This window comes from Felis catus, chromosome F2, assembly GCF_018350175.1.
Source record: "Felis catus isolate Fca126 chromosome F2, F.catus_Fca126_mat1.0, whole genome shotgun sequence".
NCBI lineage: Eukaryota > Metazoa > Chordata > Mammalia > Carnivora > Felidae > Felis > Felis catus.
Genome location: NC_058385.1, coordinates 26,521,973 through 26,538,929, shown reverse-complemented (window position 1 = coordinate 26,538,929; position 16,957 = coordinate 26,521,973). Strand labels below are relative to the sequence as shown.

The window sequence follows — 16,957 nt, the reverse complement described above, 5'->3', positions numbered from 1 at the left end:
GCAAGCTTCCCAATTTGATGATTTGCCAATCCTCATTATTCTGTTCATCCAGAATGTCCCCACCTCCTACATAATGCATCATGGAGAAAGTTACTTAAATGAGAATACAATGAAAAACAAAATTTATTAAAACTAAAATCTCAGCATCTAATACCAAGATCCCTTCCTAAAAGTTTGAGAACACAGGAAACTAAGGGAATTATCATAAGCACCACAGTAACTGCCACTTACATACATGACAGTTTTATTTTTGGCCTTAGCCTTGTTGTGTCATTGACTCGCAGAGGCTTTCTGCAGCAACCATTAGGGCTGATGTCAGGGGTAATGGCCTCTTGTAGCAATGGCTTTCTTAGCAGCAGCACCAATCAAATGATCCCCAGTGTCTCCTGATTTTTCCAACAGTTCTTGGATGTCCGATTCACAAGAAGGCTCAGGGTCAGACACAAATAGCCATGTAAACAGAGCACTTATGGGAGCTTCTCAGAGGAAAGTTCAAGTGCAGGTTTATACAGCTGGGCAGCTCTTTTGAGGAACTTAGAGTTCCATGAGAAAATTAAACTCTAAGGTACTATACTGTCACAATTCTACCCCTCTGCCACTTTCTTCTGTACTATGGGGGTAGGAAATATTTATCTGTTTTTCTCTTCTCTTCTTTCTCTTGTCTTCTCTTGCTTCTTCTCTTCTCTTCTCTTCTCTTCTCTTCTCTTCTCTTCTCTTCTCTTCTCTTCTCTTCTCTTCTTTCCTTTCCTTTCCTTTCCTTTCCTTTCCTTTTCTTTCTTTTCTTTTCTCTTTTCTTTTCTTTTCTTTTCTTTTCTTTTCTGGGGGCAGGCTTACAGTAAACATAGATGCTTCATGACTTTAGTATCTGAGGTAGTATGATCTTTGTTTCATAACTGTGTGACCTAGGACCTCCCAAGCAAAAGAAGGTAATGATATTTCACCTGAAAAAAACTGGCATGAAGGGCACCTGGGTGGCTCAGTTGCTTAAACATCTTACTTCAGCTCAGGTCATGATCTCGTGGTCTGTGATTTTGAGCCCCTCGTCAGGCTCTGTGCTGACAGCTCAGAGCCTGGAGCCTCCTTCAGATTCTGTGTATGTGTGTGTGTGTGTGTGTGTGCGCGCGCGCGCGTGTGTGCGTGTGTGTGTGTGTGTGTGTGTGTGTGTCTCCCTGTGTCCCTCCCCCATTTTTGCTCTCTCTCTCTCTCTCTCTCTCAAAAGTAAGTTAACATTAAAAACATTTTTTTAATTGTCATGAAAATAAAATAAAGCAACTCATTCAAGTGCTGAAAATATTTCCCACAAATAGCAAGCCCTCCATAAATATCACCTATCCTTTAAAAAAAAAAAAACAAAAGATCAATAAAAATTCAGAAGTAAATGAAAGAAGTTTTTTATCAACATATTTTTTTCTATTAGAGAAAATATACAAAAAAACCCAAAAAAACAACAAAAAAACCTCCCAACACCCGAGTCTTAAACATTTAAAAAATACAGAATATGATGAGTATATCACGATTACTTGAAAATATGTGGTATTCTAAAATTAAGAAATGTATAAATAAATTAAAACAATTTTTGTCAAAAGATGATCTTAGATGGCAAAATATGGCACCTGACACACAAAGATTAGGGGTTAAACAGATAGCTGAATATTTTTAAGAGCTAAATAAATAAAATTAACCCTCTTTTATAAGGGCCTACAATTCAAAGGGAAACAAGTATAGTTTTTAAAATGTGAGTACTAATTTGTGAATTTGAGTAATTCTCTTTTTAGGTGTTTTGTTTTGTTTTGTTTTAATGCAGCCCCAAAGGAATAAGAAGAGACTTTAGGGGAGGGCCCCGTCACAAAGCTCTGAAGGCCTCACTTCTTCATCTCTGACACAAACATGGCACTGACAGACCAAGACAAACACTGGCCCCTCTCAAGGAGGGCACTAAGCAGCCCCTGTGGCCAGTGGTTGCCTGATTTAGGGCCTCAACTCATAGACATGGCTGGTGGTCACAGCTCAGCTCTTGCCCCCAACCAGTGCTAGGTAGCCATCTTCAGGCAGACCTCAGGAGGCTGGCAGAGGGTCCCCACCACTTCTACTCATCCCAAAAGGATTGTGAATGTGAGACACTTCCTCCTTGTAATTTCTCAAACCAGTGTCCCCTAGTCAGCCTTTGGACTATGATTGTTGTGGATTTGCTTGAAGCGTTTATAAGATTACCCATTCTCGGGGCACCTAGGTAGCTTAGTCGGTTAAGTGCCTGACTTGGGCTCAGGTCATGATTTTGTGGTCTGTGGGTTTGAGCCCCCAGTCAGGCTCTGTGCTAACAGCTCAGAGCCTGAAGCCTGCTTTGGATTCTGTGTCTCCTCTCTCTCTGCCCCTCTCCCACTCACATTCTGTCTCTGTCTCTCAAAAATAAATAAATGCTAAATAAATAAAGGAAGCCTTTCTTCCATCTGTCCTATATTTCTTAAGAAAAAATTAAAAAAAAAGATTGCCCATTCTTTCATGCATACACAGAAAAGAAACATCTCCTAATCTCCAGCTCACCCTTTTAAGAGTAGTTCAATACTGATCAGCTGGTCTGAGAATGATTGATAATGGACTAGTTGGGACAGGATAGCCACTCCATTCCCATTTATGAAGAGACTATCATGTCTAAGTTTGCAAAAATAGGACATGATAGAGCCTAGATGCGAAGGAGACCATTCAGGTAGATAGTCTTTGCTATTAGGTTTTATACTGTTTTGCTTCTCTCAGGAGGTGAGGCCTAACCATGCTGTCACAAAATATTAAAGGGATGGTAGAAACAAAACGATTTATAAACAAAAAGCTATAGAGGTTTCCATTCTGAGGGAGAACAGTATCTATAAATAAAAATTTATAGAAGTCTAATTATAAAATAGTGTTTTTTAGATCTTCCTTTTAGGGGTGAATTATTTCAAAGTTTCAACATAGGAATTCTTTTCTACTCCATTGATAATCTGCTTCTATTTCTTATATTTACTTAAAATATATGATCACTTATGCAATATTATCAAATAAGTTTCTGATCAATATTTGTGATTATAGGCTACTTATCTCTTCACCTTTATAAAGTATGTTATCTATATCATGTCATATAAATTTGGGATCCTGATTTAGTTCATAATTAGCAGACAACTGTCAACTGAATGTGTTCAACCTGACAAATATGGTCAGCCAGCATTGAGACTGGCTCAATATGTCACATCATCCAGGTTAATATTCTGAGGAAAAATTGTGAATTTACCTATATTGAACAGTTATCATATGTCTGGATCTCTGCTTTTACATAATTTATCTCCCATTTCTGAAATATTTTGCAGAAATATTGACAACACAATCTTAAAATGAGAATTACATTTCCCCATTCTTCAGTATTCTCAGTGCAAAATTTTGGGTTTTTGTTATTGTTCCAGAGTGACTTTGGAGACTATGTGTTTCATCCCATAAGGTGAAATGAACCTGTATCTACAAGTCTCTGTCTCTGGAGGAAAGCCCTAGGCCAGGAACGCATGTATCTGACTCTCCATGAGAGAAAAATACTTACGTGATAATAAGCTACTGAAGTTTTAGGGTTTGTTTATTGCCCCATTTCACAATATCAAATATTTTTATTGAGATATACTTGATATATAACATATTAGTTCTAGACGTATAACACAATGATTTGATATTTGTACATATTGTGAAATTATCACCACAATGTCCTGTTAAAATTCATCATTACATAGCCTTAACGCTATTTTCTTATGATGACAACTTTTAAGATCTATTTCTCTTAGCAACGTTCAAATATACAGCACAGTATTATTAACTATAGTCACCATGCTGTACATGACATCCACAGGCCTTACTGATTTTATAACTGGAAAGTTGTACTTTTTGACTCCCTTCTCTCATTTTGCCTGCCTCCCACACTCTGCCTCTGGCAACCACCAATATGTTCTCTATGTCTATGATTTTCTTTCTAATTTGTTTTGTTTTGTTTTGTTTTTTTAGGTTACACATATATGCGAGATTGTATGGTATTTGTCTTTCTTTGTCTTAGTTATTTCACTTGGCATAATGCCCTCACATTTCATCTATATTGTCCCAAATGACAAGATTTCTTTCTTTATTATGGGTGAATATATATTATACACCTCACATTTTCTTTATCCATTCATCCATCAGTGAACATTTAGGTTGCTTCCAAATCTTGGCTATTGTAAATAATGTTGAAATGAACATGGGTGCATATATCTTTTTGAGTTAGTGTTTTCATTTCCTTTGGATAAAAAACCAGAAGCAGAATTGCTGGATCATATAACATTTCTATTTTTAAATTTCTTGAGGAACCTCCATTCTGTTTTTCATAGTGACTGCACCAATTTACATTCTTATCAACAGCACACAAGGATTCCCTTTTCTCTACATTCTCACTAACACTTGTTGTTTCTTGTCTTTGGGCTATTAGCCATCCTAACAAGTGTGACATAGTATTTCATTGTGCTTTTGATTTACATTTCCCTGATGATTAGTGAGGTTGAGTACCTTCTCCTGTATCTGTTAGCTGTCTGTATGTCTTCTTTGGAAAAATGTCTATTCAGATTCTCTGCCCATTTTTTAAACAGAGTTTTTAGGTTTTTTTTCTTTTTTTGCTATTGAGTTGAGTGGGTTCTTTATATATTTTGAATATTAATCTCTTATCAGATAGATGATTTGTAAAAATTTTCTTCCATTCATTAGGTTGTCTTTTATTTTGTTGATTTCCTTTGCCATGCAGAATCCTTTCAGTTTGGTACACTTCCACTTGTTTATTTTTGCTTGTGTAGTCTTCTTTTGGTATCGAATCTAAAAAATCATTGCTAAGACTGATTTCAAGGAGCTTACCATCTATGTTTCCTTGTAGAAGTTTTATGGTTGTAGGTCTTTGTTCAAGTCTTTAATCCATTTACAGGTAATTTTGTCCATAGTATAAGATAGTAATCCCATTTCATTGTTTTGCATATGGCTGTTGAGTTTTCCCAGCACCATTTGTTGAAGAGACTTTCCTTTCACCATTGTGTGTTCTTGGCTCCTTTGCTATAAATTAATTGACCATACATGAGTGGGTTTATCTCTTGGCTTTCTATTCTTTTCCATTGATCTCTGTGTCTGTTTTTATTCCAACACCATACTGTTTTGATCACTTAGTGTAGTTTGAAATCAAGAGGTGTGATGCCTTCAGTTTCTCAAGATTGCTATGGCTTTTGGGGTCTTTTGTGGTCCATACAATTTTTAGGATTATTGTTCTATTTCTATGAAAGAAATGCCCTTAGAATTCTGAGACAGGTTGTAATGAACCTGTAGATTGCTTTGAGTAGTACAGATGTACAGTAGTACATTTTAATAATATTAATTCCTCTAATCCACTAGCATAGAACATCTTTCCATTGATTTGTGTCTTCTTCATTGTCTTCCATCAGTGTCTCAGAGTTTTCAGTGTATAGGTCTTTTGCCTCCTTTGGTTAAGCTTATTCCTAGGTCTTTTATACTTTACAATATAATTGTAAACAGAATTGTTTTTTTAATTCCTTTTTCTGATAATCCATTATTAGTATATAGAAGCATAACATATTTTTATATTGATTTTGCATCCTACAACTTTACTGAGTTTGTCTATTAGTTCTAACAGTTTTATTAGTTATATGGTGGAATCTTTAGGGTTTCATATATGTAATATCATGTCATCCTCAAATAGTGACAGTTTTACTTTTTCTTTTCTGAGTTGTATAAAATATTTATTTTTCTTGCCTAAACTGCTTGACTTGCAACTCAGATCTGGCCTTGGTGTCTCCACCATGTTGGACCCAAGGTCTGAACATCTGCTGCAGAGCCAATGCCATCCCAGGCCCTACAAGGAATGTGTTCCTCATGGCCCCCTCCATGGGGGGAATCTGAGGAAGTGAGTGAGCTTGTGGGAAATACAGGCTTCTCGCCAGACCAGATTCAGCTGCTTAAGTGAAGGTTTAAGCAGCTAAGTGGAGACTAGCCCACAATTCGTAAGCAGGACTTCAACAAAGTCCCTGCCCTGGAGCTCAATCAGATGTGACCCAAAATCCACCATGTCTCCTTTGACAGCAGGAACCTTGGCAAAGGGACCATCTGCCTGGCCCAAAAGACCAACATTGAGCACTTCCTGACCCATCGTGTCCTACTTCTGACCCATCCACACCACCATGGAGCCAGAAAGAAAAGGTGAGGTTTCTGTTCCACACGTAGGACTCAGTCAGCAAAATTCACATCACCCAGGAAGAATATGAAAACGTGGGCAAAGAAGTCTTGAGCAATTGCCACAAGGAAAAGGACTCTGCTCACTCCATTACAGACGGGGCATGATGGAGGTGGCTCGCACCTGCATGAGGCAGATGGAGGTGGATCAAGAGTATGAGGGAGTCACTTTCAATGACTTCCTGAAGATATGGCAGATGATAGACATCATGGACAAGATGCACATCAGCTTCATTAAGATGGACACCATTGCTCTTTGTCAATAACCCACCACCTCCCCAACAGAGAAACTGCGCTTTGCACCAGGGCAGCCTCCCTGGATGGCATGGAGCAGCTGACGCCTCATAGGCATCGTTTTGCTACAGCTCTGAGAGTTTTCTTGTTGATATGTTCTTGTTCTATTACATATTGGGTTTGCGTGTTGGAGATGGCCGTGAAGGGTTAGAGGGAGAAAGATCATTTTTCTTTTAGTTTAGAGGTTGCTGGCCCGTGATAAACCAAATTCACACCTAATAGGTTGGTCTGCATATTTTCCAGAGATTTTGGACTTTGAACAGGATACCGTAACTGGATAAGATATTGAGGTTGACTTCCTGTGGGAGAGGCAAGCATTTTTAGTGCATGAGAAAAAAGTTGCAAATAGATATCTAAGAGAAGAAAAGTATACACCGTAGCAGAGCCCACTATTTGCCCCTAATATGTATGCTTTTTCTTCTATATTAATAGAAAAAAATTTTAATTGAGCACATGGCTTCCCATAGGGAGACCATATTTCTCAAGATTACCTGCAGCTAAGTGTGGTTATGTGTCTAACTTCTGTTCTATAGCCTGTGAGCAGAAGTTGTACAATTTCTAGTCAGTGCTCTTAACACAAATAACCATGTCTTTCTATTTTTTCTTTCTGTTGAGGGAATGGGGATAAAACTAGACAAAACTAGACTAATCTAGCACTAGAATAATCATCTCAAACCAAAAGATGGAAGCTAGATATTGAGGGTGATTAGCAAAAAGGTAGATTAAGTCTGGGACCCCCATGACTTCATGGAGAAAAGCCTTAACAATAGAGGGACTCTACATGAATAAACAAAGTAAAGTAATAAAATGAAATAAAATAAAATAGTAGGAAAGTTTTATAACTCTTGTGAACTATGTTTAAACTCTTGTGAACTATGGTTATCTGTTTCAATATCAAAACCAACATCCTAACTAATGCCATCAGATCTGGGAGATTAAGTTGGTTTATTATTTGGCAGATAATTTATTTAAAAAATAGTATCTATGCAAAGAAAAAAGTCTTCAAATGTATGGGAAGAAAAAAAATGTCCACAAAAGAAATACAATCAGTCTAACTTCAAAACCAGATCATTATGGGAATATATTCCCAACTTATTCTTGTCCAAAGGATGCTTCAAAAATTTTAAAACCAGAAAATTTTTAGTGTGTGTATGTGAAAGAATAAAAATCATTCTCATTTGGGAAAGGACTAGAAAACGTATTACCCATACTACTCTACAGATAGTTGTTTTTAGTATACTTATCGTATGTGAATATGAATTGCATCACCTCAAAATTTATATGTTGAAGTCCTAACCCCCAGGACCTGAGAATGTGGCCTTATTTGGAAATGAGATCATCACAGATGTAGTTAGTTAATACAAGGTCACACTAGAGGAGTGCAGATCCCTAATCTTATATGACTGTTGTCCTTGTGAAAAAGGGAACTTTGGACACAAAAACACACACAGGGCAAATACCATGTGAAGATGAGGGCAGAGATTGAAGCAACACAGCAGAAACCAAAGAATGCCAGAGTGCCAGCAGATAACCAGAAGTTGGGAGAACTTCAGAACACATCTTTTCCAGATCTCAGAAGGAACCAACCTTGCCAGCACCTTGATCGCAAATTCCTAGCCTCCAGATGTATAAGACAATATATTTCTGTTGTTTAAGACACCCAGTCTGTGGTACTTTGTTACAACAGTCCTAGCAAACTAATACACTTACTCAATTGGCGTAGTAAAAAAAAAAATTAGGAACTAATGAATGGAAAATCCATCCAATAAAAGGACTATTTACAGATATTGAAACTAGTCAAATTTAGCACTAACCTCTAAAATGATTATTGGAAATATGGTTACCAGACAATGCAAATGTCAAAATGCTATCTCAAAAGAGAAGTAAAAATGTAAGACAAAATATTCATGCCTGCATGTGACTGACAACTCAAATACCTTTACTGAGTCCAATTTCCTTTGAAATGTTTGCCCTTAACTCTGAAATCTTCCTCCGTAAGTACCTAAACATAGAAATGTAAATATTTCTTTCATGAAACATGAGTGTATCAGTACACAAAACTGAAACAGCATTCACTCAGTAATAAAGCTCATGGCCACTGGAAATGCACTTTGCTTTTTAAAAAACTGAGAAATTAATAAGTTGGACATGTGACCTTTATGATCTTTGGTTCTACTTCAGAACTTTAAATGTAAAGCCTTAAAATTTAAATGTTGTGCTTTGAAATTATTTTTAAAGGGTAATGTATAACTGAATGTACAAGCATTTTATTCAAACTTGATTTATACAGCAGATTTAACATTTATTCAACAAAGCTTTGCATCTAATAATGAGTCCACTTGATGCTTTTAAAAGCTTCCTAAATACCATCAAATTTTTTAAAAGGTGTTGGAATTCAACCCCAGTATTTAGCTTATTCCATACTATGTGTTTCTCTACTAAAAATAGGCTTTATTTGAACTGACAAAAACAAAAACATTTTGTGAACTTTATACAAATATTTTATTTCATGTATGTATTTATTATAAAAACACGGTAGTTAAATTATTTCCTCTCACCTATTTATTTCTTTTTCATGAAGCAATTTATTTTTTTGTTCAGTTTGTGCTTCAACTCTGGGTTTTGTTTCTTTGATATTCTTTCAAATGTAAGTAGATTCTCCTGGTGGTCCCAAGTGACAGAGTAACTTATTTCTGCAGTAGCAATATTTTGTTATTCCACTAAACTCATGCAGTAACCTGAAACTGTTCAACTGAGTCTGCTCTAAATAGAAGTTCTGCATAACTTTCAACTTTTTATAAGCCTAAAAGGTTTAGAATGTTTTTTTCCTTTTGTAGTCCCTCAGGAATTCTAAAAACAAAAACTTACAATCACTTTAAATAAAAACCTGGCAGGGTTTTCAAAATGTTGGTAAAGCAAAATTTTACAGTATAGTCCTTGCAAGTTTTGCTCAAGACCAGATGACAGCATAACAAATTAAAAAAAAAAAAAAGAAACGAAATAAAGAAAGATTTTTGACTAATGAATCATCAGTGTCATTTCCAAAAGGATTGTATAACTTCAGTTAATAAAAGATTTACTTGTACTCATATGAATGTTCACTGTCTAAAGATTTGTTACTATACAAAGTAACATTTATTTGGGAACTTGGTGAAATAAACTGGCCACACCTTTGTTCCTATGGTGATCATTCTTATTTAATGCAAATAACAAGCAATGTTTTAAGAATCATTAAATTTTAAGTGTAAAAGCAGCGAAGTTACTGTGTACATGGAGGGAAGATTTCGTTTTTAGATGAAGTCTTCATTTTATAAAAGTGACTTTTTTTTCTTTTCTAAAAGAAATATTTTTTTTCATATTAGCGTACAATAAGAGAAGTTGAATTTTCTGGAAGACTATCACTCCCATTATGAATTTTATTCTGTAGTTATGAACTGTTCTGTAGTTCCAAGAAGTACGTGTTTGAATTGCAAGGTTATTACCCTAATTTATAACTTTTTTTAGTTGACCGGGTCAATGATCATGGTTACTATCCCCTTTTTACTGAAAGAAAATTGAGGGACAGGATATTCCTATTCTGGCTGTTAATTAGAATTAAATGGTAATTTTCATATTTATATCACTTCATCCTCCTGTTTGTACTATTTGTTTTATTTTAGTTATAATTAATTTTTTAATAACTTTAATTCAATTTATTCACTAAAGGCTAGATTTATGTTTCCCAGTATGAAATATCATTCAGATACTTCCAAAGACTTTAGAATCATTAATTATTTGATTTTAGATAAAAAAAAATTGTTTAGTTTGAAACTTATATTTCAATTCTTCTGTGCCTGTAAAAATTGTCAAATCAAATTCTCAAAATATGAATGGTCCCAAAAGTTTTATTTTAAATACACAGAAAAATATGTGTATTATACAGAAATAGAAACTGGTAATGAGTAAGAGAAAAAGAAATGAATATGAGTGAATATATATTTAAAAATTTTTTCTAATAGGGCAAAACCACAGGAAATATTTTGCTATACAAGTTTCATTGTTTTTTCTTCCTGTGACAAAACAAAAACCTCAAAATTTCCTATTAGTTGACTATGTAGTTCATTGTACTTTTACAAAATAGAGGTAATTTTACACGTTCATGAATAATAACCCATTGTAAATTAAAATTCAATTGATTATGAATGTCTATGTTAATCTTATTTCAAATATTAAAAGATGTACATATATATATATTTACAGATGAATATATATACTCGATCTTATATACTGTAATCCACTTTTTAGATTCTTGGGCATTCCCATGCAAATACCAGACACAGATGAACTTAAATTAATGGAATTTTGGAAAATCAAACGTTTTTAAGATAAATTTTCTCCTGTACATTTTCACATCCTCAATAATTGTTTACTCATATTGTTTTATAATCACGAACATTTTGCAAGAGAAGACTGTTATTAAGAATTCATCTGTTCTTAATTTACTCCTTATTTAAAGCTACAGCACAATGTTCTATTTGCAATATCAAGGCAATTGGTGTATGTAAGAAAGGACTGATATTAATTACAGAAAATTGTCATCAAATGGAAAAGAAAAATGAAGAGTCTTATGGAGGCTTAATCCTGATTACAGCTCAAAATTGCTCTCTCCATTAACACAATTGACACTCCCAACTAGCAAATTTTATGGAGGAACAAGTAACCAGATATTTTCCATGGAAGATCTTTTTCATTTTTATGTTTTTTTTCTTTTATTTCTGCCAGAATAGCAATTATTAACTTTTAAAGTCTGGTGTAAAATTTCATTTCAAAAGTATTAAGAGATAAAGCTTACCTAATTATTAACATTTTTCATTTTTTACTATGCATATGTTCAATGCTTGTAAAACAGCAGCTACAAAAATCTACTAACGCAAATATTTTAAATATAAATCTAACATGAAAAGATGGTATTACCCAATGTAAATAGTCACTAGATATACACATTTTAACCATGTGAATTGGATTAACTTCAAAGGAAACAGAATGACGTTTGGTAAATAATCACTTCCAGTGCATTAGTGCACTGGAACCTTTGCATTTCGGAAAGAGATAATTCATCCCACTTTGGTGAGCAATTTTCTCACTATAGAATTGAATTACCGTACAGTCAGATCCAGTACTCTATTCGTGGGACACCTGGTTTGAGAAATTAAAAGTCTTTCAAAAACATTATTTTAGCTACCTTCACAACTTCAGATGCTTCACTGGTCACTCACTAGTCAATTCCATCATCTAGTCACCAATTCAGTAAGTTTATACTAACTTACCTCCCTGGGAAAAATAGGATATGAATTTTCACAAACTAAGTAGTAGAATGCAATCTTTGTACAGTATCATGCACTATCAGCCCATCTATTTACCCTTATATCCTGAGCTCTCTGCAGGCCACAGATAAGAAAACACAGCTATCATATTGATGCTGAGGACAATGGAATTAAAAAAATTTTTTTCATCAATAAGAAAAAGTGCAATCATTTTAAAATAGTTTTGTGCTTTCTAAGAACATCAGGTAGTTAACTTTCTGTATTAAATATTGTGTTTCACCTTAAAACCTTTGAGATTCAATCTCTTTACTCAATAGCTTCAAGGTGTTCCACCTATAATTTCAATGTCACCATTTCCAGCTGAGAATATGATCAAGCATGAATCAAGAAGGCCTATGCTTAGAGAAAATGATATTTGTCAAGTACTAGTCTTTTTGACTAGTGCCTTTGTTCTATAAGGTTTTGGAGGGATGTGGCGGGGGGGGGTTGATATGGTTTTTATTGATATATAACTAATATATCACAACTCATCCATTTTAAATGTACAGTTCACTGAATTTCAATATATTTACAGAATTCTACAACTATACCACAATCTAATTTTAGGACATATATATCACCCTAAAAAGAAACTTTGTGCTCATTTACAGCCACATCCCATTACCACCGTCAACATTGGGAAACAAATAATCTCTATATCGTGTCTGTAGACTTGCCTTTTTTAGACATTTCACATGAATGGAATCATACAATATGTGCTTTTTCATGACTGACTTCTTTCACTCAGCATAGTGTTTATTAGGTTCACACATGTTATAACAGGTATTGGTACTTTATTCTTTTTTATTTGTGTCTATGGTTTTTACATGTTTTAAATACTTTTGTTACCAATAAAAATAGTTCTGTATAGAAATATGTGTAATTTTTTACCTCTTGGGTTACTTTCTGATGAAACTGTTGACCTAAGACAGATAAAACTTATATCTTCTCTTAACCTTCAAAAATAAACATATATAATATGATGAGGATAAAGAGAGGGAAATGTAAGTCAAGAAAAAGAACGTTAGAAAGCAGGTATTAGGGAGTAGTAGCTGCTTACTTTAAATTTCATTTTAAATAATTATTTTTATGAATGCCTTCCAAGATTAATTGTAGTGTAGTAGCTGTTTAATGTGTATAAGCAAATTATCTTTTATGAACAAGTTGTTTTTTGTAACATCAGTAACAAAGTCTAATATCCTCTTCTTTATTTAAAAGTTGAGTGTCTTTAGCCCTTCACATAAAATAATTGTGTGAGCTAAAAAGATATATGGTATTCCCAGGACAAATATTTGAAATATGTACAAACTTGGAACAACTTTGCATACCTCAATAAGGATATATTTACTTTATAAATATATAAATATTTATATACTGAAAAAATAAATTTTATGAATGCTGTACTTGAAGATTTATGGTGACTAAACATTGGTATCCCAAGTCCCAGAAGAAATTGGGGCAGAGTGAGTAATTGTCATTGTAGGCATATTTTAAATGGGAATTAGAACATTCAAAATGAAGTCTGTAATTATAATAATTGAGTTTGAAATGGACCTGTGGAAAGAAGGTAAAACAGAGAATGTAAGAGCTTCACATATTTGTGGGGAAAATGCTAGTAATATTAGAATATAAAAATGAAGACTTCATTGAAAAGAAGATATCATTTTTAGACAGAAAGAAGTATGTAAATTAAGATTGTTATGATGTCTATTGAATTTGTAAAATAGAGTAAAAAGGAGCATTAAAATGTGTAGATTACCTTTAAGTGCTTTTTGTTAGCTTTAAATGAGGTCACTGATTGATACAAATTTTATAGGTGATGTGTAGAATTTGAATCCTGTACATGTTACATAGATTATATAAAATGAGCAATGACAAGTATTTTAATATTAAAAATAAATTTGTCAACACTAATTCAAAAATATATATGCAACTGTATGTTTATTGCAGCATTATACAATCCATGATATGGAGGCAACCCTTGTCCATCCATGGGTGTATGGATAAAGAGGTGATATATACACAAAGGCATATTGCTCAGCTGTAACAAAGAATGAGACCTTGCCATTTGCAACAACTTGCCAAAGGGCAGAATGCTAAGGGAAATAAGTGAGCCAGAGAAAAACAAATACTATAATGATTTCACTGATATTCAGAATTGAAGAAAAATTAGCAAACAAACAAAGAAAAGAAGAGACAAAGGAAAAACAAACTCAAATACAAAGAACAAACTGGTGGTTGCCAGAGGGGAGATGGGTGTAGGGGTGAGTGAGATAAAGGGGATTAAAAGTGCTTTTATACTGATGAACACGGAGTAATTTACAGAACTGTTGAATCATTATATTGTATGCATGAAATGAATATGATAGTGTATGTTATTACTTCAATAAGAAATTTTAAAAAATTAAGAGAAAAAAGCATACTACAAAAATAAACACCTGGTAACAGAATATCTCACTTCAGAGACACACACACACACACACACAAACACACACACAATATCTTTAAAAACCATTTACAGGGTGAAAGATCTACATTACTTTCCCATATAATAGCAGTATCTATTTTTAAAAGTATATTTCAAATATTTAAATTTGAATATCACATAATCCATCTAGGTGGCATTAGCCTAAAAAAGTTTCATGATAATAAACCCATTCCATTTTTTCTTTCAATTAGATGAATCTTATACATCTATAAGGTGCTATAAAGAATATCTGAAGTCATTTGGTACAGAATTTCTACATCATTCCTACTGTGAAAAATGAGTTTGTGTTCCTAGTATTTGCTATTATAACAGACTTCACCTTAGATTAAGCATCCTGTTGCAACAAATTATTTGAACACCTTATCTGTGTCAGATACTATGCTAGGATCTATATTTACTTTGGAATAATACAAAGTCTCTTCCCTGAGGGAGGAAACATGGCATAATACTTTAAAGCATAGCTTCTAAAAAGAGATTCCCTGGGTTCAAATCCTGTCTGTTACCCATTAACCTATAAACACATATTGTTTATTTAACAACCCCACGCCTCACTTTGCAGTCATGAAGAGAGATTTTTCTTCTTCCTATGGTTGTTGTATGAATTTAAAAAGCTATGTAGGCAAAGTAATTAGCCCATTGTCTGACTTATACAAAAAACACAGAGATATATTTTCTTTTTAAAAAAGAACTCCCACTTATTTACTAATGGTGCCTCTGAGTCTAACCAAGTCTGATATTAATATTCATTCAAGAAGAAACTTGAAACAGGGACACTGATACACACAGTTTTCATAAAGATTCCATTGACAACTTCTAATACAAATCCTCTTCATAATAAATAGGCCAAGTTTGTATGCATGCAATAATTCAAATGTAGAGACTACAGTCAACAGAAACTAAATCAGTGAAGATTTAATCAGGACATAATTTGCTGAAAATCACTAAAAGCTGTATTTATGTCTTTGAGGATGTGGAGAATACAAGCCTCAAAAGGAGGTTTGAGACATTACATTTTTCAAAACTTTAATCATTCATTTTTCATTCATTTATTTATTTGATTCATATTTATTTATCACCTACTATGCAATAGGCATTCTCTCAGGCATTCGTATCCAAAAGTGAATGTCCAGAAAATAAGAAAGCACATTTTTGATAATATTAGGTGTAGCTAGAGATCAGTTTGCAAAATAATTTTTGTTTCCCCCAGAATTTACTTTATACTTCTGTGATGTGTGTGTAAGACATTCTTTTCAATGATGTATAAATCAAATGTAATATATATAAAGGATGCTACTAAAATAAATAATTCTGTTTATAATTACATATAGACAACATGTGAATTTATTGTTTTCCATGTATTGTGAATATTTTGTAAATACACTTAAATATTCTCTGCTGAGTGAAAAAAAATTCTTAGTGTGCTTTATTATTACTACTGAGTCTAGCTTAATGTCCATCAACAACTCCTTACATTTAATTAAGAATAAGGTGAGAAAATTTTAGGGGAGATCTTCATGGATAGAAAATATCACCCTGAATATAAACTAAGAATACTCAGAGACTTCATATCAGTGATGGTTGAGATATCTTGAAAAGATAATATGCTTTAAAGAGTATACCATTTGTATTCTAAATGTAAGTAACTTAAGAAGTTCTGGCCCAGAAGCTTTGTAATATACCAACATTTAGAGAGATTCAGGAATACAGGTACAAAGGCACAAAGACCAAAGAAGAGCAGTAGATCCCACACCCAGAGCAATGTATTTGACTGCTCAGAAAGGAAAAAAGGGGAAGAAAGAAGAAAGCTAACCATTACCACTTACTGGGTGGGAAACAGAAAAAAGAATAAAATCTGAAGAGGTGGAATAACATAGGTCATGAAGGATTACATATGTCATGCTAAGAATTTTAGACATCATTCTGTTCAAGATTCTGACATTTGTTGATGTTCTTCAGAATGAGAGTGATAGGACATGTGAGTTTGAGTTTTAAAATAAGTGCTTTCTTGGGGTACCTGGTTGGCTCAGTCAGTAGAGCATGTGACTCTTGGTCTCAGGGTTGTGAGTTCAAGCCCCATGTTGGGTGTGGACATTACTTTTAAAAAATCTTGAATAAAATAAATAAAATTAAATTAATTAATTAAATTAAATTAAAATGTACTTTCTTAATAGTGAGGAAGAAGAAACCATAAGGTGCAATACTAAAGATAAGAAAACATTTAAGAGACTTGTAAAATCAATTTTTAGTCATGTGGATAAGGTGAAAAATGTACCTATGGGATATTAATCTTGACGTGGTCATTGCTATTTAAAAAATAATGAGTAAGTGAGGCACCTGGGCGGCTCAGTCAGTTGAGCTTCTGATTTCAGCTCAGGTCACGATCTCACGGTCCGTGAGTTCGAGCCCGGCATTGGGCTCTGTGCTGACAGCTCAGAGCCTGGAGCCTACTTCGGATTCTGCGTCTCCCTCTCTCTCTGACCGTCCCCTGTTCATGCTCTGTCTCTCTCTGTCTCAAAAATAAATAAACATTAAAAAAATAATAATGAGTAAGTAATAAATTCTGTTT

The 16,957-nt window shown here is 33.9% G+C and overlaps 1 pseudogene; it reads left to right on the top strand.

The window, feature by feature from the left end:
• The first annotated feature begins 5,899 nt into the window (after nucleotides 1-5,899).
• On the top strand, nucleotides 5,900-7,282 carry LOC109495886 (annotated as a pseudogene).
• The last annotated feature ends 9,675 nt before the right edge of the window (nucleotides 7,283-16,957 follow it).